Here is a 26732-nt window from a genome sequence, read left to right on the forward strand (position 1 = left end):
GAATCCAACAGGTATCCAGAATGTCAGTATATAGGCAGTAAGTTGCATTTCTCCTTTTATTTAATTATGTCAATGACAAGACATGCAGAGAAGAACCCATCTTAGATATACATAAAAACACAAAGATAGTCATTCTAAGTAAGAACATTTCTTCTTGATTATTTTATTCTGGAAATTGCATTAAACTAGAGCAACATATGCCATTCATAAAAGGCGAGACATGTTTCAAATGAGTAAACAGAATGCGATGGTTCATTTAAACACCATTATCCTTCTTAGCAAAAATAAATAAATAAATAAAAACTGTGAATTTATTTATTGAAAGAATTTCAATTTTTAGAGTGGCTATCTTGTACTTCTTATCTCCTTAAAATTATTTTTGCCAACTTAATATTCCCAAGTGGAAAATTATTATAAGTTATTTAATCCATGAAAAGGGAAGTCACAGATCTAAACCAGCAATCCAAAAATTTTCTTTAAAGATTTTATTTATTTATTCATGAGAGACGCAGAGAGAGAGAGAGGCAGAGACACAGGCAGAGGGAGAAGCAGGCTCCATTGGGGGAACCCAACATGGGACTTCATCCTGGGACTCCAGGATCACGCCCCAGGCCAAAGGCAGGCGCTAAACCGCTGAGCCACCAGAGATCCCCCCAATCCAAAATTTTTAATTTTTAAGGACAAGATCAGAAACTTTTCTCCCATGGAATTTATGACAAGAAGAATAAAAATAAAATTAATTAGTAACCATCAGTAAAATTAGTCCACTCCAAATGATGATTAGTTTAGCACTGATAATAAAATTGAATTGTTTCCCATATCTCTTCCTGGAGTCCATATTATTTTATTAAAACTTTATCAGGAAAACATTAGTACAGAGTCTATCAGCAGCACTGTTCAATAGAACTTTCTGCAATGATGAAAGTATACTGCAATCTGTGCTGTCCAATATGGTAGTCCCTAGCTAGTGAGTACTTGAATATAGCTAATGTGACTAAAAAGCCAAACTTTTAAAATAAGTTAACTAATTTAAATTTGAATTATGACATGTGGCTAGTGGCTACAGATAGCACACCTTTGTAACTTAATACTCATACTCAGAATTGGAGTCAAACTGACAAGGTTCAAACTTTGGCTTCCCTGCTTTTTCTCTGTTACTCTTCTCCTCTCCATTGTTGGGTTGATATGAAGATTCAATATGTTATGTTACTTGCTATAAAAATTGTAGCCATTGTTATTATACTTCATTTCCATAATTTGCTAGCCTCATAGTCAAGTTACCTAACCTCACAGAACCTGAATAATTTTATCTGCTCAATAGGGTTAATACTACTACTAATGCATGGGATTGTTTTGAAGATTAAAAGAAATGATGCAATTGGGTGCCTGGGTGGCTCAGTTGACTAAGCATCTAACTCTTGATTTTGGCTCAGGTCATAATCTCAGGTTTGTGAGATCGACAAACCCCAGGTTGGCCTCTATTCTGGGTGTGGAACCTACTTAAGATTCTCTTTTCTCTCTCTGTCCCTCTTTCTCCTCCTTTCTCCCTCTCTCCCTCTGCCCTACCCCTACCCCTTCTGATACATATTCTCTCCCTCTCTCTCTCTCTCTCTCTCAAAAAAAAATGATGCATTAACGCATTTAGCAGTGCCTATCATGTGGGAGCACTCAATACATATTAGATGCTTTTTTAAATTATCATTGAAGTAATATTTTAACATGAGAAATTTTGGTAACTCATGAGAAGTGGTGGAGGAAACAGAGGTTATCATGATTTATACTGAGTAAGCCTATTCAAATTTGTTCACCAGCAAAATTTAAGACTATAAACCCAGTGATTCCACAAAGATTCGTGAGACTTATCAACACATTCTGTCAACTTTTCTTTTCTCTTAATTGTAGCCTCATTAGTAAAATTTTTTTTTCTTTTTACTGTGTATTCACCTTGTCTTTCTTAGTATGTGTTACTCTTCCCTTATTTTCATTACCTAGTAGCACAGGAAAGTTAGATAGAATAAATTTTTCACTGCAGGAAATCCTGTTTCAAATTATTCCAAGACATGCAGAGCCCATCAATGACCCACCCAGCTCTGAAAACAACATATTTATAGCCACAACTTTACACTTCTCAGAAGATTTCTTAACATGATATTCAAATAAACCAATAACTCCCACATATATATTAACTCCCTCTGTATTTATATCTTAAATACAATACCAAATGATAAAATATCTAAAACTTAAGAGTTTAGAGAAATTTTTAACACATTATAAAATTGTTTCTTCAAATGTTACAGAAAGACATGAAGTCTGGAAAAATCTGAATTGGAATGCTGCTAGTTGTGGCTTAAAACAGTTTTATTTTATAAATGGACCTGGTGTGCTCGTCTCATCATTTTAATGACATTTCAAAAGCAGACAAGGAAAGCTCTTGTTTGTCCAGCAATGTCTCTTTGGTGGAGTTTAAGTAGGTCAGGGCAAGAAGCAAAAAGCTTTCCTTTCAGTGAGAAATTAAACTCAGAGCCCCCTTTATATTTAAAACTACTTTCACTGTACAGTTGCCCAAAAACAAACATGTAGCAAGCCCCTTGCTCCCAGATGTGTGCTTAAAGATTCTAAAGAGACAACATACCTTCAGTGTTGGAGTTACAGATTTCCTGGAATATTTTGAACTATGTTTAACCGCAATTTGGGAAACTGCCCATGTGATATCAAAGACATGGCAACATGTACTTGTATGTACTCGTACTTCACCTTGGCTGTCTAACCAACAGCCTCCCCTTAATAAGTAGTCCACCTCTGTCAGAGAAGGTAATTTGGCTTCATGTAAATTTGAAGTACAGAGTAACAGTAGGAACAGTAGGAAAGAAAGAAATGGTACAAAGGTCAGAACTAGATTTGGAGATAACAAGAAGATGACCCAAATATAATTTTTCCAAGTCCTCCCATATTGGATTTTTAGCCTCTGGAACTATCAGGAGGGTAAAGATCACATTTGGAATAATGCTTCTACTGATCTGAACTTCCAACTAATACCAACATCCATGATAAAGACTTTGATAATATTTAAACATATAGGGCACCTGGTGGTTCAGTTGGTTGAGCTTCTGACTCTTGATTTTGGCTGAGGTCATAATCTCCTGGTCATGAGATCAAGCTCCATACTCAGCACAGTCTGCTTTAGATTATTTCTTCCTCTCTCTTTCTTCCTCCCCACTCATACTCTCTCTCTTTCTCTCTCTAAAATAAATAAATAAAATCTTTTTAAAAACAATACAAAATAAATAATATTAAATTTATTATCGTGTTGACATGAATAATGCAGATGGTAGCTGGGGTCTCCCTATTCCTTGAGTTCTAAATAAAATTGCCCAGATCTGTGTAATTCCAAAGCCCTTCCTAGGACTTTGCTGATTTTGGGGTGATTACATTCTCGAAGTCTCCTCTACTCTTGGATTCTTGCATCCATGAATGTGTGTCTGCTTCACTAGGCAATGATTTAGACAGAAATTACAGACCTTTCATCAATTTCCACCATTCATGTAATTAGTAGAACCAACTGGAGATTTTGATGTTGGGATTGGGGACACATGAAAAAAGGTCATTTATCACATCATTTCAAAAATAACTTTAAAAATCTATCATCACCCTCTTGGTCTCTCAAGTTGTATCTGGATCCTGCCATCAGGCAATGTGAACTATGGGCCTGAGGTAACTAAGGGACAGCTGGAGAGGCACCTGCTATAGGCCAGTGTCACCAAGTGAGACTGACACCAATAAAATTCTAAGCAGTGGTTATAATTCTTAAATCCCTATGAAGCCTGAGGCTCAATTTCCTTCACTGTGGAATATAACTGGATGTGGGACCTGGACTAATTGTGACATAGAATAGGAAATGTATGATAAGAAGGAATAAAATTAAATGGCCATAAATCTAGGTAAGCCAAAAGACAAACTGTTCATTCCACACTGTCCCCAGATGATCATGGCATAATTAAGAAAAGTCACTCCATAAAAAAAAGAAATTTAAAAAAATAAAAAGAAAAAAGAAAAAAAAAAGAAAAGTCACTTCACATAGGACTAAATAGTGTTCTGGGGTGGAGTTCAGATGATATCCTTCAAGAAGTAGCAGCATATCCAAGCATTAAGTACTACATCTTTAAGGAAGACATAAATGAGAAAAATGGCCAATACACAAAGTGGGATAGGTACCTCACTACCTGACCACAGTCTTTATTTCACCACCAAAAACAAAGAAGAAAAGAAAAAATAGAAACCTTTTAGTTATTACTGTGGCTTAAGTCCAAATTCTTGATAATTGGAATAAAATGTTTAAGATTTAGCTTCCTGATGAAACATGTTATGTAAACTATTTGTTACTGGTTTATTTCAAATTCTAAATTGCTTTTATTTCCCCCTATAGAGGGGATTTGGAAAGAATCCCACTTAGAAAGCAAGCAGTTAGGGCAGGGAAAGAAGTATTAACACACTGAAGTCACTACATATACTTAAGAGAGCCTTGTAACCTTGATTTAAGTGCTAAGCTAAATATAGTTTCTCATCATATTTCTGTACTTGTGAGCCAACACCACAGAAAAGCAAACTGAAATGAATGAGTTTCTTTGATTAATTTTCTAGTACAAGACAGTTTAAACATCACATTGGTGATGTAATTTAAATTACAGCAGATGGAAATGGCAGTGTCCTTAAATAGATTCCTTAGCACTCTTCCAGGATATAGTAGTCTCTTATTTAAGTACCATAGCCTGTCTTAATGGTGATTTACCTTTTGATATCTGCTACTCCTAACAAGCTTCCAGGTTAGAGGGAGTGTGATTCATGTGATCCAGGCTAATAATTCCAAAGGAAAAAATAAATATAATATTCCTATACTGTTATATATTATGATGGCTCCACGGTCTAACCAGGTAAAGGTCTATCTGACACCCTAATGAAAGTTCTTCAAATAAATAGTTTTGGAGATTTGATGTTATTATTTGATGTTTGATTCTTACTCTGACACATATAATATCTGCAATATGAGGCAAGCATGCTAGGACTCTTACCACTGCATAATTAAATTAAAACACTTACTGAACATAAACCATAGTTCAGTGTAGGTCTATGAAGCCACCATGTCTCTCTATTCTCACTCTGTCAAATTCATTCATGACGACTAAAGAACAAGGCAATTCTTTTCCTACTTAAGCTTCCTTGCTGCCTAAGCTTACCTCCCTGGTTCAAGCCAGAGAAGCCCTTCTATCTGTCAGGCTGCTGAGCAGTTGCTCAGTACTCCCAGCCATCAGCCTACGTAGTTACTCCAAAACCTGAAGGCCATAAGCCACAAATACTTTCCAGTTTTGTTTAGCTCCCAGGAGCTATTTTCTTTTCAGTTTACACCCCCCTCTCTTGTCCTTACCCATGCATTGATAAATTCGTGGGATTATTTCTATGATAGACAGAAAAATGGATCCCCAAGAATTTCTACATGCTAATCCCCAAAACCTATGAATGTATTATGTTACATGCTAAAAGAGACTGAAAATGTAATTCAAGTTATGAATCTTAAAATGGGGAGATTATCCTGGATTTTGAAGGTATACCCAGTCTAATCAGTGGAGCAACCAAAAGTAGAGAAATTTCTCTGGCTGGAGTTGGTCAGAGATGCAGCAGAAGACAAAAGAGGCAGAGGAAAGATGAAGCAAAAGGGAAGATCAGAGAGAGTCAACACCTAAGTTTTTGACCTGTCATTGCTGGCTTTGAAGAGATCTGCTTGCCAGAAAGATATGTTATAGAGAAAGGCCAGGTGTGTCTGTAAAACCTTTTGCTAACACCTTAGGAAGTTCAAAATGAAGAATATTCAGTTCCAGAAAGTGCTATTTGAAGAGACTAAAGATGTGATAGATCCTGTCAGCCATATCATCAAAAGCCCTAGAGATGAGTTTATCTAAGAAAAACATGTGTAGGGGCACTAGGTGGCTCAGGTGGTTAAGCATCTGCCTTTGGCTCAGGTCATGCTCCCAGGTTCCTGGGATGGAGCCTCAAGTTGGGCACCTGATCAGGGGGGAATCTGCTTTACTCTCTCCCTCTGCCCCCCCACCCCCCGCTTGTGCGTTCTCTCAAATAAATAAATAAATAATAAAATTAAATAAATAAATAAAGGACCTGGGTAGTGAATCCCCATGACATACATGGGAGATTCATGAAGTTCTTGAGAGTATTATGACAGCAGAAACTGCCACTGTTATTTTTGAATGAGGCAAAGAGAGTACAAAATGAAAAGAGGTTGTCAGGATCCTCCAATTCCACCTGTAGAAAATGCTGTTAAAACTACTTGTTGCAAACATGTGCTGCCTTCATGAAAAGGAAAGCATAACTCAGAGGAGACAACCAAAAGCTGAGAACCACAGAGAATTATTTCCCCTGGACCTTGACATCTAAAGGAGTTTGTTTGACTAGATTTCAAAATTACTTGGGACCAGTCATTTATCTTTCCATTTTCTTTTTTTTAATCCAATGCCTATCACATCATCATATGTTTGGAATAAATAGCTAGTTGCTTTATTTTCACAAGGCCAAAGATGGAGAGGAATTGTGATTCAAGAAGAATTATACCCAGGGTTTCACTCATACCTGATTTAGGTAGATTAGGTGATCAGATCTGTGATTTTAGAGCTGGCGAAATTTTGAACTTAGATTGATGCTGTAATGGGATGAGATTGTTGATGATCTTAGAATGAGATGAATATATTTTATGTGAAATGGACATGAATCTTTGAGGACCAAAAAGGTAGACTGTGGTAAGCAGAATAATAAACTCCCAAAGATTTTCATGCCCTAATTTCCAGAACAGTGTTATTTTATAGCAAAAGGGAAGGCATAATCACTGTATCAATGTGATAATGGTTATGGACATTAAAATAGTGATATTAGGGCACCTGGGTGTCTCAGTGGTTGAGCCTCTGCCTTTGGCTCAGGTAGTAATCATAGGGTCCTGGGATTGATTCCCTCATCAAGCTCCCCATGGGGAGCCTGCTTCTCCCTCTGCCTGTGTTTCTGCCTCTCTCTCTCTCTCTCTCTCTCTCTCTTATGAATAAATAAAATCTTTTAAAAAATAGTGATACTATTCTATATTATTCAAGGGCCTAATATAATCACTTGTGTGCTTAAAAGTAGAAGAAGAAAGGAGAAGAGTTAATTAGACATAGCAGGAAAGAAGCAAGAAAGATGAGATAAGAAGAGAGGTCAGAGAGATGAATATGAGAGGACCGAACACACTGTTGTTGGCTCTAAAGTTGGAGAAAGGAGGCCACAGTTCAAGGAATGCAGCCAGCCTCTAGAAGCAGAAAACAACCTTAGTTAACAAGCAGCAAAGAAATAAGGACGTCAGTGCTATAGCCACATGGAACTGAATTTTGCAGATAACCTGAATGAACCTGGAAGTGGCTTCTGCCTTAGAACCTCCAGATAAAATCCTAGGTTGGCCAATACCTTGATTTCAGCCTTGTGGCACCCATAGCAGAGAAACCAACGGAGCCTACCAGACTCCTAACTTCTCTGCAAAATAATATATTTATGCTGTTTTACACTGCTGAGTTCATGATGGTTTATACTAGTAACCACAGGCAACCAATACACATTCCCTTACATGGTTAGATTATTAGAAGAATTTGATCCTCTCTGCTTCTGTAGTAGTATACTAATAATGCCTCCATGCCCTCATGTTACTTATAATCCAAAGATTATTTTAAATAATCTTGTCTTTCACAGAAGTAATTTCAAAAATTTGTGCTTTGTGGTGAAAGTTAAAATGTTCTTTTATTTTGGTGCTGCTTTTTAGAAGAATCGGTTTATAGATTTAAGATCTAAAATGAACCTGTCCAAAATGAGCCAAATAACAAGACTGTAGTACTCTTATGACTTTTTCCCTTAAGTTGTAAATGGTGAGTTTGAGTTCCAGAAATCAATCAAATCAAAAGTGGGGTGCTGAAAAAGAGTGATCAGCTAAATCGGGAAGTAGGAATTCTAGTTACAGTCTGATACCAAATAGCTAGGCAGCCTCTCGCAAATCAGTTTACTTCTCTGGGTTCATTTTCTTCTCTGTTAGAACAAAAAGGGTAGAAATCAGGGAGACTTCCATGATTAGGTATCACTTCATTGAATCCTGAAGGACTGGTAGGCATTAACAAGGCAAGTGGGGTGGGGTTGGGTGCAGGATGGATAATAATCCAGAAGGTTTAGCATATCCTGTTCTATACACTACATACTATAACAACACTCTCCTGACCAAAAAACAGAGCCCAAGTGGCCTATAAACTTGTTTAGAAGAATTCACACCACTTGCTGAAGAGAGTTCATTGGAAAGAGTGAGGACTTAAAGAAGCTTTTGTAGGGGGATCCCTGTGGGGGGCTCAGTGGTTTAGCACCTGCCTTCAGCCCAGGGCATGATCCTGGGGTCCTGGGGTCTAGTCCTACATCAGGCTCCTCTGCCTCTCTGCCTGCCTCTCTCTCTCTCTCTCTCTCTCATGAATAAATAAACAAAAATTTTTAAAAAGAAGCTTTCGTAGGGTAGTATTTACAGGCATGGACTTTGTGCTCAAACCCCGATTCAAGTCCTGGCCCTGCCATTTATTAGCTGTGTGTTTTTTTACTGCCCTCAGCTTCCTTATGTGTAAAATATAAATATGTGTGCAAGCACTGCTTAGGAGAGATCTTGGCACATAATATGCATTATTTAAATTAGCAAGCACTATACTGACGTTCATCAGTATCATTGATGTGGACTGAATTGCGTCCCCCCAAAATTCATTTTGTTGAAGCCCTGAATCCCAGTGTGGTAGTACTTGGAGATGGGGCACTTGACCATAATTAGGTTTAGATGAGTTCATGATGGTGATGCCCTCATGATGGGATTAGTGCTTTCATAAGAAGAGACATGAGGAAACTTGCTCTGTCTACTGTGTAAGCACACAGTGAGAAGGCTTCTATCTGAAAGCCAGGAAGAAAGTTTTCCTAAGGAACTGGCCATGCCAGCACACTGACCCAGGCTTCTCTAACTTCTAGAACTGTGAGAAAATAAACTTATGGAAGCCATCCAATCTGTGGTATTTTGTTATGGCAGCCTGAGCAGACTAAGACAATTATTAAAGAAGAATTTTAGTTTTTTTTTCTATAACTGCTATTTTATTTAACTTTTTTATGATAATACATTAATGTATTATTTTATAATTTAAAATGAATAAAAGATCAAGGGAAAAAGGCCTATAATTCCTTTGAATGATACCTTCAGATATCTCTTAAACTTCAAAATTGGACAAACTGTAGGTTGAATGAGCCATCAGTGAAAGACATCAATGGACAGTCTAATCAATATTCACTCTCAATTTGTAAAATGTCTCATTGATCCACTTGTCAACTTTAAAGTGATGCAATGAATAAGTACTGCAGTGAAGAGATCCTTTAAGACAATATCAAAATGCAATAGAGTACTAAAATGGGGCTCTTCTGATGACATTTAGAAATATATATAAAATTCAACAATTATTTTAACAGATGACTTCCTGAAAAAGAAGTGTTCAAAAACTTAACAAAATTTAGAGCTTAGATATCATCTGTGGAACTGCTAATATAGGACTAGATAAAATGCTTAAAAGGAAATTACAAGTTGCCAAATTATATATCTCTTTTAAGAAGGACAACCATATGCCTGTTAACAGAATATAACTCAAAATATAATTACTGCTGCCTTAGAGCTTATAATTTAGTGAGTCAGACAGATATTAATTAAACAATCAAATAAATTAGTGTATAATTAAAACAATAATTTGGATTATTAAAGTTTTAATTCCAGTTAGTTAACATACAATGTTATATTAGTTTCAGGTGCACAATATAGTGATTCAACACTTCCATACAATACCCTGTGCTCATCACAAGCGCCTACCACCTATTTCACCCTTCCCCCATCCCTCTCCCCTCTGATTGCCATCAGTATTGTTCTCTGTAGTTAAGAGTCTTTTTATTGTTTTGCCTATCTTTTTTCCCCTTTGTTTGTTTGTTGTTTCTTAAATTCTACATGAGTGAAATCATACAGTATTTATCTTTCTCTGACTGACTTATTTTGCTTAGCATAATACACTCAATTCCATCTATGTCACTGCAAATGACAAGACTTCATTCTTTTTAATGGCTGAGTAATATTCCATTGTGTATATGTATTACCTCTTCTTTATCCATTTATCAGGCTATGGACACTTGGCCTGTTTCCATAGTTTGGCTATTGTATATAATGCTGCTATAAACGCTAGGGTGCATGTATCCCTTTGAATTAGTATTTTTATATTCTTTGGGTAAATACCTAGTAGTACAATTGCTAGATTATAGGGTAGTTCTATTTTTAACTTTTTGTCAAATTTCCATACTATTTTCCAAAGCAGCTGTACTAGTTTGCATTCCCACCAACAGTGCAAGAGGGTTCCCCTTTCTCCACATTCTTGACAACACTTGTTTCTTTTGTTGACAGGTGTGAAGTAATATCACATTGTGGTTTTTATTTGTATTTCCCTGATGATGAGTATGTTGAGCATCTTCCCTTGTGCCTGTTGGCCATTTGTGTGTTGTCTTTGGAAAATGCCTATCCATGTCTTTTGTTCATTTTTTAATCAGATTATTTATTTTGGGGGTATTGAGTTTTATTAGTTCTTTATATATTTTGGATACTAATCCTTTATCGATGTCATTTGCAAATATCTTCTCCCATTCTATTGGGCCTTTTAGTTTTGTTGATTGTTTCTTTCACTGCTCAGAAGCTTTTATTTTGATGAAGTTCCAATAGTTTATATTCACTTTGTTTCCCTTGCCTCAGGAGGCATCTCTAGAAAGTTGCTATGGCCAATGTCAAAGAGGTTGCTGCCTGTGTTCTTCTCTAGGATTTTGATGGTTTGGGATCCCACATTTAGTTCTTTAATCCATTTTGAATTTATTTTTGTGTATGGTGTAAGAAAGTGGTCCAATTTCATTCTTCTGCATGTTGCTAATTTTCTAAACATTATTTTTTGAAGAGACTGTCTTTCCCATTGGATATTCTTTCCTGCCTTGTCAAAGATTAATTGACCATATAATTGTGGGTTCATTTCTGGGTTTTCTATTCTGTTCTATTGATCTATGTGTCTATTTTTGTGCCAGTACTACACTGTTTTCATCACTATAGCTTTATTATATAACTTGAAGTCCAGGATTGTGATGGCTCCACCTTTGCTTGTCTTTTTCAAGGTTGTTTTAGCTATTTGGGATTTTTTGTGGTTTCATATAAACTTTAGGATTTTTTTGTTTTAGCTCTGTGAAAAATGCTATCGGTATTTTGATAGAGATTGCATTAAATATGTACATCGCTTTGGGTAGTATAGACATTTTAACACTATTGGTTCCTCCCATCCATAAGCATGGAATATCCTTCCATTTCTTTGTGTCATCTTCCATTTTGTGTTTTGGGTTTTTGTTTTGTTTTGTTTTACAGTTTTCAGAGTATATATCCTTCACTTCTTGGGTTAGGTTTATTCCTAGATATATTATTACTTTTGGTGCAGTTGTATGAGATTGACTCTTTAATGTCTCTTTCTGTTGCTTCATTATTGGTGTATAGAAATGCAACAGATTTCTGTACATTGATTTTGTATCCTGCGACTTTACCGAACATGTTTATCAGCTCTAGCTATTTTTTGGTGGAGTCTTTTGGGTTTTCTTACATAGAGTATCATGTCATCTACAAATGATGATGTAGTCTAGTTTGACTTCTTCCTTGCTGATTTGGATGCCTTTTATTTCTCTGTGTTCTCTGATTGCTAAGCTAACATGTTCAGTACTATTAAATAACAGTGATGAGAGTAGACATCCCTGTCTTGTTCCTGACCATAGAAGAAAAGCGCTGAGTTTTTTCCCATTAAGGATAATATTAGCTGTAGATTTTTCATATATAGTTTTTCTTATATTATAGTATGTCCCTTTAAACCTACTCAACCTTTGTTGAGGTATCATTAATGGAGGTTGCACTTTGTCGAATGATTTTTCTGCATCTATTGAAATGATCATATGGTTCTTATCCTTTCTTTTAATAATGTGAAGTATCAACGTTGATTGATTTTCAAGTATTGAACCACCCTGACAACCCAGGAATAAATCCCGCTTGATCATGGTGAATGATTCTTTTAATGTATTTTTGGATTTAGTTTGCTAATATTTTGCTGAGAATTTGTGCATCCACATTAATCAGGGATATTGGCCTGTAGTTCTCATTTTTAGTGAAGTCTTTATCTAGTTTTGGTATCAGGGTAATGTTGGCCTCATAGAACGAACTTGGAAGTTTTCTTCCTTTTCTATTTCTTGGAACAGTTTAAGAACAGGTATTAACTCTTCTCTAAATGTTTGGTAGAATTTGCCTGTGGAGCCATCTGGCCCTGGATTTCTGTTTGTTGGGAATTTTTTGATTACTGAATCAATTTCTTTTCTGATTATCAGTCTGTTCAAGTTTTCTATCTCTTCCTGTTTCAGTTTTGATAGTATATATGTTTTTAGGGATGCATTCATTTCTTCCAGGTTGTCTAATTTGTTGGCATATAGTATTTCATAAGATTCTCTTCTAATCATTTGTATTTCTGTGGTGTTGGTTGTTATTTCTCCTCTCTTATTTGGTATTTTATTTATTTGAGTCCTTTCTCTTTTGTTATTTTATTTGAGTCCTATCTCTTTTCTTTTTGATAAGTCTGGCTAGAGGTTTATCAGTTTTATTTGTTTTCAAAGAACCAGCTCCTGATTTCACTGACTTTTAGTTCCTATATAATTTCTTTCTACTCTGATCTTTATTATTTCCTTCCTTCTGCTATCTTTAGGCTTCATTTGTTGTTCTTTTTATAGCTCCTTTAGGCATAAGGTTAGGTTGCTTATTTGAGATTTTTCTTGCTTCTTGAGGTAGGCCTGTACTGCTATATACTTTCCCTTAAAACTCTTTTTGCTGCATCCCAAAGGTTCTGGACTGTTGTGTTTTCATTTTCATTTGTTTCCATGTATTTTTTTAGTTTCTTCTCTGATGTCCTGGTTGAGCCATTCATTGTTTAATAGCAAGTTGTTTAACCTCCATGTACTTGTGGTCTTTCCAATTTTTTTCATGTTCAAGGTTGACTTCTAGTTTCATAGTGTTATGGTCAGAAAAAAACCCATGGTGTGATTTCAATCGTTTTGTATTTGTTAAGGCCTATTTTATGACTTAATATGTGATCTATTCTGGATAATGTTCCACGTGCCCTTGAAAATAATGTGTGTCCTGCTGTTTTAGGATAGAATGCTTCAAATATATCTGTTAAGTACATCTGGTCCAGTGTGTCATCAAAACCATTGTTCCCTGTTTATTTTCTGTTTAGATAGTCTGTCCATTGATGTAAGCAGTGTGTTAAAGTCCCCTATTATTATGGTGTTATTATCTGTTCCTTTATGTTTGTTATTAATTTTTTGTATATTTGGGTGCTCTAATTTGGATTTTATATTATCTATCTTCTCTAAGCAATTTGTCCATAGTACTTTTTACTTATTGCTATTAATCTTGCTTGCTGAGATCCTAAATCAGCCTTTCCACCTACTCTATGTAAAGAGTTATACACAATGAAGAAATTGTTATATAAAGCATAGGGCACTGACCTGAACATCAGTTCAGTAGTTCAGTCCAGCTCTGCTACTAATCAAGTGAACTTGCAGAGTTCTTTGGATTCTGTAAAGTTAAGTGGTACTATAGATGTCCCAGTAGGGTCCTTCCAATTTTAAAATCACATTATAAATATTTTTTCAATCCCAACATTATTTTGGATCCCCAAAATTCACTATTTCATAACAAATAAAGGCTGTGTCTCCTGGCAGGGAAAATGGACTTAAAATTATTGATGTATAAACAATTCATACAAATAAGTGATAAGAAAAATTGTACAAATGCAATAGACTTGGCTTTAAGAAATATATAACAAAGAATGTTCAGTATAATCAATAATACACAGGTTCAGTTGTGACCAGGATGGTTCACACTGTGCAATATTGAAATCTTTTTTCCTACAGGTCTTTAAAGACAAAGCAGATTCCAAATTGCAGTGGGATGGCTTAAGAAATAGGAAAATTGAGACGACATATCAAACACATTCCAACTCTCTAAGCATTTCCAAGATAATTTCTTCATACTTAACATTTTTTTCCATAAAGGAAGAGTTCTTTTTAATTATCCATGGACATACGTTATTAATTAAACTCATTCGAATCATAATTTGTCCTAAAGTCCCCAGAAGTTAAAAATGTGTATGAGAATTTCAAAACTCCACTCAAAAGGTCACTGCAAAGACATTAAAGGGTATTTACTTTGTTTAGATGTGATGCATTTATGATTAGGGCTGACTCACATTAAGTACAATACTCTAGGGGAATTAAACACACTAATCCAATTATGAGAGTTTCATAGCACTCTTAGAAGAAAGACATTCATCAGATTTCAATTATTTTTAGAAGATCTGTCTTTGAATTTAATTTAAAATGTGATTAAGTTCCCTTTTCTGTTATCTAAACTGAGGTATTGTTTAAGCTTATTCAAAGACAAAAGAATAACATTATTAGTGTTTGGTTTCTTTATGTAGCTTATATTTAACAACAAATTGTCGCATAGTTTTCTTTATATCTGATGATATTATTTTCTCACCTAAATATGAGTTTAATATTGGACAGTCTTGAACCCAATAAGGTGCAAACATTACACGTTTTATTTCTTTCCTCCAATCACTGCTTTCAAATATACTTTGTCAAATATCCTTTTCCTGGTCCTTAGCAGGATCTTAGGCAGAACCTATAGCTTTCAGGTCACTTTGAATATTAAAAAATCTAGCCCATTCTAGGCTAGTTTAAATTTTCAAATCTTATATTCCATTTAGTGTTTATAACCTTGCCTTCCAAAGCATTAGTCAATACAGCCTAAAGGACATAGAGTGTGTCAAGGTCATGATCTGCTTACACTCCTTCAGAGAGGTGAGAACAGAAACATGATACTGAGGAGATGGGGATGGAGCCAAGACCTTTAGTGTTCATTGAATATCTATGTGTTCCTAAGACATTTCCCACCCTTCATGCATCAAGTTAGGGTAATACGACCAGTTTTCAAAGTGGAACATAAAGGGAAATGAGGTTTCTCTTGTGGTCTGAGCAGCTAAAATCAAGCATATCTTCTTTATGTATACTCTCTCCCTTGGCTGTGTGGCTGAAAACTAAGAACTCAAGTCTAACATGGCACTGTTGAACTAAATGTTCCCTGGATCTCTGAGTTGCCATTAGGAGAAAAGTGGTCTTCCCAGTCTGCATCAGATTGTGATGTAAAGAGACATACATCTCTGTTTTACTAAGCCACTAAGAGTCTAGGATTTATTTTTTACCATATTGTAATCTCATGCATCCTATTTAATGCAAAAATAGACTGGAAGATGAGGCCAAAAAAATAGGCTACACTGACTCTGACCAAAGAAACAAAGGAGAAAGAGAGGGTAAGTGCATGAAATGACAGCAAACCCACTTGAGCTTGTTTGTACACTGGTGAGAAGAGCCAATAAAGTAAGAAATTAACAATGTAAAGAAGAGAGGAGATCATAGGTGGGTCAGTTTTCATGCAGGGAAAAGAAAGACTAAGATTAAAAACACAAATGAAGAAGTCTGGGAAGGAGTGTTTGTGCAAAGAAAAAAGGATAAAATAAAGAAATGAGATGGAAAAATTATTAAAAGTTGTAGAAAATCTAACAAGAATAAAATGGACCACTTTTGCCTATCTTCTGATAGAGGTATAATCAAGGGAATTTCCAAATGACTTGAGCTTGTATTAGCCTTCTCTCACATACTTAAATTTATTCAACTTTATCCCCACAGACCACACTTAATACCTATTCTTAAGGTATACTAAGCTTGATATCTTCTAAATCTTATGTGCTTTTAATGCATTTCTGAGCAGAGTTACTCATGCTCCTTGCACACTAGCAATATCATAAATTAGAATTGGGAATTACTGAGATATGAGTTTACCAACTTGCGCTGGATGAAAGTCCAACAGAATTAAGCACGGGTTTTATAGGAAGGTATTTTGTTTGAGCTGAGTACCAAACAGAAGAAAAAGGTATATTTCATTTGGAAAAAAAGTTTTAAAAAATAATTTACAGAAAAGTACCATATGCTTTGAATTAAAGAGATTGGAAGGGAGGAATCAAAGGAGGGAGGGAAAGGTGCCAGGTCTAAAATTTTGGTAAGTTGTAAAATACCTCTCCCTCCTATTTCTGTTCTCTCCCATTAAATTCTTAAACCAATAATGACCAGATTAGTGGATAATTGGGCATGCAAATGCACTGTTCCCAAGAAATGAGTTGATAGATTTGGAAATATTAATTTATTTCACATGTGCCAGTATCACTCTCTAAAATCAAGTGATAATTATCATGTCTTGTCCTCAAGAGATCAGTCTTTAACTCTTTCCAGTATCCTATTTTAAAAGCACAGAGTAATTATTAGTTGGTTTCTTCATACAATTGGTAATCAAACCCTCTATCTTCCTTTCCAATATATCTTATATCTGCCCATAGTGTATCATATTCTATTTCAGCCCTTCATCACCTTATATCCAGATTCTCTAGGTCTTCAGAGTTCCCAGCCCTCCAGTCTATCCTGGATGCCTTCTTAAAGTACTATTTTTATCATGTAATTCTCAGAATTAAAACTTGCAGTGCCTTTCCACTGTGTATAGTAGAGAGATTATTTAACTAGGATTCAGGGATGGGCTTCAAGGGGATTTTTGAGGGCATTGAAATTCTGTACAAATTTTATTATGCTGTATATTATTTTGCTGGTAAAAATATCCAGCTTTCTAATATCCTATGGGAAACTCTAAAAACGTTCAAGAATCACCAATATATAGAGCAAATCCAAACTCAATGACCAGCATACAAGAAATAATATCAAGCTTGCATTTTACTAGCGGCCTCTAAGTCAGATCTTCTAATGGGTTAGTTCTCCTCATCATATTCATTTACTTATTCATCCACTCAATGAACATTTCTCGAGTACTTTTATGATACAGACATGATTATGGACACAGAGGATGCATAAGTAAAAGAACAGTTTCATCCTTAAACTATTTCTAAGCTCTTATCAGAACACACCTCTCGGGCAGATGGGGAATTAGGTCTGTGAGCAGGCCTGGTCTTTCAGGAATTGAAACAAATTATGAGAGTGCAGTAAGAGAAATGGCCCTTAGGTGTCAAGAGCTAGAGGGGGAATGAAAGTAATTTCCAAAGAGATCCATCTAACACATCAGGTTCAAAGGAGTGTGTGGGCGAAGAATTAAAATCAAGCAGTAGCAGATTCCAAAGTTCAGCCAAGCTATATGAAACCAATGAATTCAAGAAGATAAGCAGAAAATGGAACATTAAAAAGAGACTCTGGAGTGCCCATACTTACAGCCAGACTCCTTACAAAGGAGCCTCCAGATGTACCAATGAGAAAGGACACTAAAGTGTGCTGAAAGAGTCCTAGAAGCTTTACAGCTGTGGTCACAATAAACTGTCCCTTCAAAGAAGAGCAGGATTTTGTCAGATGAACAAAGGGGAAGGCAGGATAATCCATAAAAGTAGCATTAAATTCAAAGGCCCAGAGACCTGACACAGAGTTTTTTGAGAAATGAAAAGTAGTTTAGTACAAATAGAGGTGTTGGGTAAATTATTTAGTTACAAGTAACCCTTGTATATAGATAGTTGACCCTTGTATATAGATATATAGATAGTTGACATTCCAAAGGAAAATCAGATCTGTAATCCAGAATGTTAGAATAACCAGAGTTTACTAAATCAAGCCCCTTTATTTTACAGAAAAGAAACTCAGGTTTGGGGAGGATATCTGTCTCACCCAAGTTAACTGACAGCACAGTCAACACTACATTTCTCATCTGCTAGTGTAAGGTTTGTTTGATGTATGCCACACAGCCAGCTCTATAACCTGATCCAAACCATTTGATCTCATACCAGAATTAGAGGAAAAACCATTCATGACTATAAAGCCAGAGAATAGGTGGGAAAATGGTAATATTTCACTTTAGCAGTTTATAATACTGAACACCTTTGGAGATTCTAATAATAAAAAAGTGTGAAGACACAAAAAGGGCGAGGTAATCCTACCATCTCTGCCCATACCAGAATTAGGGCCTAGCATTGTGTCTGGCAACTAGTCAGTGGTGTGCTGGTAAATATTTAACAACCAGCATTCAGAGCAGGAAGGGTGGAGACTCATTTATAGGGTTTTCCAATTTCAGTGATGTAAATGTTTCCTTCATGGCCAATTTTAAGCTACCAACGTGATGTAACTGAGATGCTAACAATTGGCTCTTAGGAGTCAGTACAAGCTGAATCAAATGTACCGCTGTTGGTAGATGACAATAAACACGTAATAAATCCATCAACAACCAACCAACACCTATAGATCTCCAGCCTCCTCCTGGTTTCAGTGAAAGTTTAGCCAGGCCTGCCCATTTGTGGCAAACAAAATGAAATAGTGAATCTATCTAGCTAACAAATGATGCACTTAATAAAAAATATATAAAGAGTTGAGGGGTCCCTGGGTGGCTCAGTGGTCAAGCATCTGCCTTTGGCTCAGATCATGATCCCGAGGTCCTGGGATGGAGTCCCACATCAAGCTCCCTCCAGGGAGCCTGCTTCTCCCTCTGCCTAGGTCTCTGCCTCTCTCTGTGTCTCTGAACAAACAAATATATACACATATATACATATATACAGAGAGAGAGAGAGAGAACAAGATGAAAACCTGACTCTAGTGCAAAAGCACTAACCTCCTCCCCACCTCAGCTCACTACCTTGAGCTTGACCCTGCTCCCCCAGTGGTGGTGTTGCTCATCACACTTCTAGGAACAAGTGTGACAAAAGCATTGGCCAGAACCAATGGAGAGTTTTTTTTTTCTAAGTAGCTAAATCATCTAGACTTGATTCTGAAATTATGTTGCGATTAGGCAGATGGAAGTCATGCATAAATCAATGTCAAGTGTGACATTCAGAGGTAATACCAAGCAATGAGAGGAGGCTATATGGAAACTTGTTGACGTTCACAAAGCAACTGATAGAAAAGCAGAGGCGTATTCATTACTATTAATATCATTACTGGTATTGCACCTTTAATGTGGTTAAATGTGAATAATAGGCTCTGGATAAAGTACTACCGTTTGGTGTCTCTCTAGTGGCTGAGCCATTTATTGCCTGGCCATGACAAAGTGAGTATTTGAATGGTCCTTTAAGGATAGGCATTCAAAGGCTAGAGAATCATGCTGGGGCTTCCTCTGAAAACTTTTACCACTTAATCAGCCAGCTGGCACGTCTGTAACACTCACTGAGATGCTTTCTGGTTCTCCTTCTAGCTTTTCCCTTGTATTCTCATTTCCTAAATTAACTTTGAGCCAACCGGGCCACACTGGCAGCTCTCTGCTGCCCTCTTCTGTCACCAAATGGTAATGACTCTAGTGGCCCCATCCGTGGGACAATTCAAGGTCACCAGGATTTTTCTCCCTCAAAACCAGTTATTCTCAGTTCTTTACCATCCAGCTCCAGTACGTTTCTGTGAACTGTTGACACCTCTTCCTGCTTTGTGCTCTGGCTACAGAAACAACTACCTCTCCTGGATTCTTTCATAACTCCTCTGTTGATACTCGTGAGTCCTTTCCTAAATTTCCACTTCTTTCTTATTAATAATGGATATCTTCAAACAGATAATTCAAGACATGTTTCTTTTACCCTACATTGACCCCTAAAAGAAAATCATCCCCTTAAACATTTTCAAACAGTCTTATCTGAAGTTATAGTTTTCTATTACAAGATGTAACATTTCTATATTTCTACTACAGGACCTAACACTCCTATATTGTTCACTCTTTCTTTTCATAATCCTTCTTTATATAGATTTCTAGGATATGGAGTTAATAGTTTAGCTAGCTGGTCTGTCCCTGGCATTAAAATGACTGGAGTATAAGATCCAGACCTCTCAGAGGCAAATTGTGTAGATCTTTCTGAAAAAAAAATTAAAATATTACTTACCATGTTAATTTCCAACAAAATTCTGAAAATTCATCAAAACTAGAAAAATAATAGTTAATCACAACTAAAATCAGACAAATATGTATACAAACCAAGATGATAGGGGAAGTAGTACTATTGTCTTGGTGTGGGCATTGGCAAAGGGTTTGCTATGACAACACATGCCCTAGTTCATGTAGCTATGAGTTGAGGTTTGCCAAAGAGAAAAGATGATTCTTACCTCCTGGAATCCTGCTGAGCTCAGAAATATTGAGGACAGGCTTGATGACTTCTTTAAGTTCCGTTTCAGTCCTAAAAATCTAGTGGTCTGCAATTACAGGATTGCAAAAAATAATAGTAGAACATGGCAGCACTTAATCAATGGCATTTAGGCAGAAAGAGGATGTGCTAACCATGTTATCTTCACTGGCCTCTGCACTCCTTCCCCTGTGCAACCCCAATGTACAACTTTATAATTCACAAATACAGATATGTGCTAATTATTCTATTTTCTAAAGCTATGGAAAGATTCAGTCTGCCAGTATTAGTTCCAAAATGGATGATCTATTCAAAATTAAGTTCTAAGCTTATCCTCTCTAAATTCATCCATAATAATAAGATTTTGGTTCATTTGAACATAAATGCAGCTGAGTGTCTGAAAGCAGGATTTATTAAAATCCCTACCCAGGTTATTACTGAATATGTTGCCCACATGTCTGACATTACTTTTCTAAAAGTAAATTAACATTTACTCAGAAGTGAGCTAAAATGAGTCCACAATGTAAATGAATCACCTCATTTCTATTTTAAATAATTGTACTTTATATTACTTTTTAAACTAACCTCAGGCATTTTCCATTTTTAATAAAGAAGTATCTTTCAAATCAGCTGATCCAAATCAAATTTTATACTGTCAAATTTTATAAAAATAGATCACTTTGAAGTAAGCTTTACTTATTATGAGTAATGTAATACACTTACTATAAAACAGCTTTAAAATTGCTTTATCATAATATTTTCACTGGATAAAGACATTACCAACATTGGATTTTACATATTCTAAAGAATGAGACACCCCATTCTTGATTTTTAACGTGACAAACATAATTTCACCCATCATATAAATAACCCATGCTATAGAGATTAATCACTTTGCACATGTGGGAAAATATATTCAATCAATCAAATCTTAATTTAAAAGAATGAACATAACCAACATTTAACATGTAGTATATATCGGAACTTAAGATTGAATATAGGTGATATTACTGACAGAAATTAACAGATTCTTCATTTAGCTTGTTCATACTGCAAACAGATATGCTTTTGTAAAATCTAGTCTGCCTCAATTATAAGTGCCTAGAAACTAGTAGAACAGGTTTTATATTTCACATAGTCAACACCAAGACAACAAAAGAATAATATAGCTATAAAAATTTGATTTAAACACATATTTCAGTGCTTTGAATTCAAAAGTAAACATAAAGATTAGTCATTAATTTGCTGATGGTTCTTAACATTTCTTGGCTACCTACCAACATTTGTACATTTAAAGCTGTGTAGAAAACCAGTATCTCTTGACTATGGCCACTAGATGGCAGAGACTTGGAGACTCGGGGTCTTGGCCTAAAAGTAGTTTAAACAAAAACAAAACACAAAACAAAACTTTATGGGAATGGTGGGCATAGAGAAATATAGTTTATAATACTTTGGATCAAAGAAGCAAAAAAATTAATCATTAATCTTTCCTTATACCATATTTAGGTTTCCTATATAGAGATTTAGGATATTAGAATTTTGCAATTTGGCATACATGGCAGTAGGAAAGAAAATTGGTGGTGAAAGACAAAAAAATTTTCCGTGAAATTTGTCTGTTTTTCACTAAAAGAAATATTACAGTAGAAGAGCAATAAAGGGAATCTATAGAAGTTAAAACTCATGGTTCTCCCCTCCACTCACTTTGGAATGAACATAGATAAATATATGTATGCAACTATTAAAAACGTACTCTTACATATTAATAAATTAGTTGAATTTAAATTTAAGCCATCTGGTGGCATACTGAGCTATGTAGATGCCTGTAAATGCAACTTTGTATTTATAAATCCCAATAGTAATTTTTACTCCAAATAACATTTTTAACAGCTTTATTGAAATAAAATTCACATACCATATAATTCGAGCACTCAAGGTGTACAGTTTTTTTCAGTATAACCACAAAGCTATACAACCATTACCACAATCTAATTTTATAATATTCTGTCTCCTTTAAAAGAAACTCTGTAGCAATTGGCTGTCAGTACTCATCTCCTTTACTACTCATCTCAGTAATTTATTTTATGTGTCTATGGATTTGCTTATTTGGGGTTTTTCATGTAGATGGAATTGCACAATATATGGTCCATTGTGATTGGCTTCATACCCTTATTGTAATGTTTTCAAGGTTTATTCATGTTGTCTCATGTATTAGAACTTCATTCCTTTTTATGGCTGAAAATATTCCATCCTATGGATATATCACACTTTCGTTATCCATTCATCAGTTGATAGACATTGATAGACATTATTTATTTGAGAGACAGAGAGAGAGAGCATGAGTGGGGGGGAGGGGCTTTTGGCTATTATAAATAATGTTACTATGAACAATGGTACACAAGTATCTATTTGAATCTCTGTTTTCAAATTTTGGGTCACATACCTAGGAGCGGAATTACCGGGTCATAGAATTCTATGTTTAGCTTTTTGAGCAAATGTCAAACTGTTTTCCAGAGTGGCTGCACCATTTTACATTCCCATTAGTGATGCACAAGTGTTCCAAGTACTATTTTCTGGAGATTGTTTGTTTGTTTTTTATAACCATCAGAGTGTATGAAGTGGTATTTCATTGTGGCTTTCATTGTATTTTTGGTTTTCAAAAACCAGTTTTTCTATCTCCTACTTCATCTTGACTTTGAACATGTTACTTATGAATTATAAAATTCTCAAATTTTATGACATGACACTGTTAAATTCACTGAATTCTTATTTATATCTATTCATTTTGGCTCTTGATAAAAATTACTATAAAGAAACTTGTTTAGAAGACTACTCATAGTAAAACATCATGTTACTAACTGGTCAAATTTTTTCACAAGTGCTGTTTTTCAGACTTGACTGCAATCTACTAGTGGCAATGGCAGATGACACAAAATGCTTCCTATATTTATTTAATAAAAGTGATATACAGGGGTGCGTGGGTGGCTTAGTCAGTTAAGTGTCTGCCTCTGGCTCAGGTCATGATCCCAGGGTCCTGGAATGGAGTCCCATGTTGGGCTTCCACTCAGCAGGGAGTCAGCTTCTCCCTCTCCCACCCCCCACTCATGCTCTCTTTCTGTCTCTCAAATAAATAAATAAAATCTTTTTTTTTAAGTGATATACAATGTGGTGAGGACAACTACTACCACCTGTTATTGAACATTGTACCAGTCATTTACATATGATTAGCCACTGGTTTGAGGCAGCAAATTTAGTAAACTACTGAACTTGGATTCAACAAGAGATGTCTGACTTCTAAGGGCAGTTGTTCTGGCTTCTTTATTGTGTCCGTGGAGATGATAGGATTGTATTAAATTTCCCAATGAAGATGTAATATATGTGTCTGTAGGCCTATAGACAGGATTTGAATTTGTAATGATAACACCAAGGAGGCCTGGGGACAATAAGACCTCCTATTTCAAAATGTGTACCCACCCAACATTTTAATACAAAAATATATATAACTGTAAGAAGCATAACAGAATGTGAAGCATGACAGTATTCATTCATTTGTTCTTTCCTTTATTCATTCATTCAACAAATATTTAGAGTGATGATCCTATGTTACACAATGCCCTAGGCACTGAAGATACATTGATGAACAATAAAAATCCTGCACTTGGGGACCTCCCTTGTAGTGAATAGACACAGAGAAGAAATGCAGGTACCTAATAATAAAATAAGCTCATTTTTGATGATGAAAGAAAGCTCAAAAAGATTTCAAAAGAGTGATGAAATAAAGAGTTGTGGCAGCGAGGGGCTACATTGGCTCAGAGAGTCAGACAAGATCTCTCTGTGAAGGCGACATTTGCACTTACACCAAAAAAGATGAGAAGGAGCCAACTATGTCACGATCTGAGAAAATAGAGTGCCAGGCGGAAGGAACAGACAAAGCAAGTGAAAACATATGGAGATGACAACTAGCATAGCTGTTGCAGGAAGAGGCAGATGGCTACAGAGGTTGGAACACAGTAGATGGCAATGAGAGTGGTGGTGATGAATCTGGGGAACAGGTGAGATCAGGTTGTGCAGGCTTGTTGGCCATGATAAGGACTTTGGGCATTGGTCTAATTGAAGGGAGTAGACTTTAGAGGATTTCAAGCAAAAAAAAATAACATGATCAGTGGATATAGTAGAAGTGATTATGTGTATTTTAGAAGTAGATATATTTTCAAAGTAGTATATATTTTAGAAGTAGAACCAAGAATATCTTGCTGACATATCAGATATTACAGTTAACAGAAATAAAGGACTTACATTTATAAGAAGGTCTTAAATTAGAAAATATAATTCATGTTTTTGTTTTTGTTTTGTAAAACAGAAAAGAAAATGTAAATTTCCTAACAGGGTTGAAATTAAAATAAGAGGAAAATCTCTATTTCTCACTTTTTTCCTCTGGAGGAAAATTTAAATTTTCCATCACTACATCAGATTATGCATTCCAACAATTTTAATCACACCATGCCTCTGCCAGTAATGACACATAGTTTATTATATTTATTGTTCTTAGAAAAAAAAATAAACGGGATCCCTGGGTGGCGCAGCGGTTTGGCGCCTGCCTTTGGCCCAGGGCGCGATCCTGGAGACCCAGGATCGAATCCCACGTCAGGCTCCCGGTGCATGGAGCCTGCTTCTCCCTCCTCCTGTGTCTCTGCCTCTTTCTCTCTCTCTATGTCTATCATGAATAAATAAATAAATCTTTAAAAAAAAAAAAAAAAAAAAAAAAAAAAAAAAGAAAAAAAAATAAACTACTTTACTATAATTACCAAAGGGCTCTTCATTTGAATAGTTACATGTGCTCCTGGTGGTAGACAGGGGTAGCTGCCCCACAATCACAGCCTCTGTTCCTGCAAACTACCTTGATCTGTAATCCCACCTGAGAAACCAGCCAGACATCCATGTTTGTACCACGTACTTTCATTTCCTAACCCCAAGACACATGTGAATGGACCAAGATTACTCATGGCTGGCTAATTTATTGGCAGAGGATTGATAGAACAGAGACAAAAAGAGCCCCTTGAGGTGTTGGTTCTGGAGCTGAAAGGCCAAAGATAAAGAGCTTAAAGCCAAACCACAGTAAAACAAAGCCAAGCACATGCTGCAGTTAGAGGGGAGCAAAAATTGTGAATAGTGGGCTAGGGTAGGAGAGAAGGAAGATGAGGCTGGGATGAAGACAGTAGAAAGTGGCAGACCAAAAGCAGAAACAAGAGAGCATGCAGACTCAGAATTTAAGAATCTTTTGGTTTGGGTGGGTGTCTTACAACTAGAGTTGCTGGCTGAGACACTCCCTTACTCCATTTAAAATATGCTGCTATTTACAAGTACTTGGCTTTCACTTAACTTTTTTAAAAAAAGATTTATTTATTTGAGAGAGAGTGTGAGAGCAGGGGTGGGGAATAGAGGTGCAGGGTGCAGTAGGGGAGGAGAGTCAGAAGGAGAGGGAAAGAAAATCTCAAGCAGACTCCATGCTGAGTGCGGAGCCTGACTCAGGGCCCAATCTTACAACCTATGCCCCTCACTTAACCTTTTTACAAGGCCTGGCTTTTAGGATGGCCATTGTTGGATATTGTTCAACAACTGATCTATCTTTTCCATTTCAAAGAAACAATGGTTCTGTCTCAGAGTATGAGTCTTTCAAGATAGAGTCAGGCTACCAAGGTCATGAAACACTCTGTGTGATTCTGAGAAAGAGAAGAAAGTTAAAAATTACAGCTCCTTTATCCACGAACCCTTAACTGATATTATTCATGCCACTCAAAACTTTCAGGATGGTCACAAACTAAGAGTGAAAACTGTAAGAAAAAGCAAAACTGACCAATTTTATTTGATCCAGCCCCAGTTTGCTAGCTGAGATTAGAATATGTTTGGTGATAAGGTGCAGTATATGAGAGTTACAGGTGTGTTATCACATTGTGCTATATCATGGGGCCAAAATAAAAAGAAACTGTGAAGGGCTATCACTAGAAATATGTGGGAACCTGATAAGGAAAAGGAAGTCTGGAATGTGACAAAGTCCACAGATAAATTTAATCAAGCGTAGCAAAACTCTAATAAATATTCTGGGCACCAAAAGATCTGAAATAGAAACAAAGATAATGTGATACATTTTTAATTGTATACTCCCCCCCATACTATCTTCCTATGTATATCCTATATGTATATACGTATAAATTCATGAAGAAAGGGCTTCAAGAAGACACACCATCGGGTTATAGCCACAATTGCCTCTGGAGAAGCCATCAGGGAACAGCAGTAGTCAGAGGGAACTTGGGCTTTATCCCAAATGTCTGATTTTGGTTCGTTTTGTTGTTGTTCTTGTTG

The 26732-nt window shown here is 36.0% G+C and overlaps 1 long non-coding RNA gene across 1 annotated transcript in view; it reads right to left on the minus strand.

Moving 5' to 3' along the window:
• Positions 1 to 3197: 3197 nt before the first annotated feature.
• LOC111098309 overlaps positions 3198 to 26732 on the minus strand; it is a 29417-nt gene continuing 5882 nt past the window's right edge. The window contains exons 2-4 of the long non-coding RNA XR_005367903.1: positions 21653 to 21743; positions 20359 to 20445; positions 3198 to 3240 (exon numbers count right to left, since the gene is read on the minus strand). This is a non-coding gene — a long non-coding RNA (uncharacterized LOC111098309). The remainder of the gene's footprint in view (positions 3241 to 20358; positions 20446 to 21652; positions 21744 to 26732) is intronic.

This window comes from Canis lupus, chromosome 12 (assembly GCF_011100685.1).
Source record: "Canis lupus familiaris isolate Mischka breed German Shepherd chromosome 12, alternate assembly UU_Cfam_GSD_1.0, whole genome shotgun sequence".
Lineage (NCBI taxonomy): Eukaryota > Metazoa > Chordata > Mammalia > Carnivora > Canidae > Canis > Canis lupus.